This window comes from Amborella trichopoda, chromosome 8 (genome assembly GCF_054954075.1).
Source record: "Amborella trichopoda isolate Santa Cruz 75 chromosome 8, AtrichopodaSantaCruz75HAP2 v2.0, whole genome shotgun sequence".
NCBI classification, from domain to species: Eukaryota; Viridiplantae; Streptophyta; class Magnoliopsida; order Amborellales; family Amborellaceae; genus Amborella; species Amborella trichopoda.
This window is the reverse complement of record NC_142343.1, coordinates 27,386,817-27,388,539: the sequence shown is the minus strand read 5'-3', so window position 1 is coordinate 27,388,539 and position 1,723 is coordinate 27,386,817.

The window sequence follows — 1,723 nt, the reverse complement described above, 5'->3', positions numbered from 1 at the left end:
GGACCTTTACCCTTCAAATGCCCTTTTTATCTCTGCGTTTTCTTTGACAGTGAGACGAAAAGAAACGCAAGTAAGCTGGTCATCTAATTTTATAATAATGCAACGTGACACGTGGTGCTCCTCCGTTCTCTCTGTGCCAAAACATTGAAACTCGGAAATAATCTACCCTTTCTCTCTCTAAAACCACATTTGCGCGCTCCTCATTCTCTCTCTCTAACACGGAAAAGTATATTCCTCTATGTGTACTAGAACTGGGCCTTTCAAACCTGAAATTGCCTAATTCCAACTTGTATTATAGCATGCATCGACGAGAAAGACGTTTCATATACCACTTATAATAGTAAATTGTAGCTTTAGAAATACAAATATAAATATGGGTAATTATCGTAAATATATCTATATTTTAATTTAATTGAAAAAAAATCTCAACTTTCAAAGCCTTGTATACACTATTTTTTTTTTTTTTTTTTGAATTTTTTTTTAAAAAATGACTTTTACAGCCGTCGTTTTATTGTAATTCATAATAAGTTTTACGGTAATTAAAATACCGTAATAACTTAAAGTAGTATTACGGTAATTGAAATACCGTAATAACTTGAAATAGTATTAGTAATAGATAACATTTTTTTTACAGCATTCTTTTTACCCTAATTAGGCACTATGTATGGCTTCCTTATCGATGAATGAAGGAGAGGAGAAAGAGAGAAGGGTTTTACGTATGTGAGAGAGAGATTTGAGAGAAAAAGTGTGGAGAGAAAGAGAAAAAATTTAGGGGAAAATGAAAATGAACCAGAGATAAGGACGGACAGGAAAATTGAAAAGGATAAAGACGGCTTCTTGGGGGATTGAGAGAGACAGAGGAGGAAAGTTTAGAGAAAGAGTGGTACGTGGGATTAAAAGTGTCGAATAAAATAAGTTAAACGGAAGTTAACGTACTTTATAAAATAGAAACATTACGGTAGAAAGAATGCCGTAAAGAAAATGTTATCTATTAGGGTACTTAAAGTACCGTAATACTACTTCAAGTTGTTACGATATTTTAATTACCTTAATACTACTTCAAAATATTAAGGTATTTTAATTACTGTAAAACTTAATATGAATTACGGTAAAATGACTACCGTGAATGTTATTTTTGTAAAAAAAAAAAAAAAGACTCGAAAATGAAGAAAAATTGTGTAGAGGTTTTTAAAAGTTGAAATTTTTTTTAAAATTAAGCTAAAATATGGATATATTTACGATAACTACCTTATAAATATCTATGATTTTTTAGGTAGTTGGGCCCGTTTGGTTCCATGGATTTGGATTTCAGGGATTCACTTTTTCAAAAAAAAAATTAAAACGCATTTGGCTGGGGAATACGGATTGACATTTCTACTTTTTAAGTATAAAAAGTGGAAATCTGAATCCACTGACGGAATAATGGACTTCAAAAATGGCGGTAAGTTTGATTGCACACTCATTTTGTAGTCTTCTCTCACAAATCAATCCAAAACCATCAAGCCATCACCCGATGATATCTTCTCTTTCTCATGTTCCTGCAAACGCTTATCTTCTTTGTGCTATGAGGAAGCCATAACATTGCGAACGATTTGCCATTGGAGATGGGAATCAAAAACCCAAATTGACAAATGGGGCAATGGTCAAATTAGTTACAAACTCCTCTACAAAACCCTAGAGAAATGGGAGAAACTTATTTGATTTTGGAAGATGATTCGCCAAG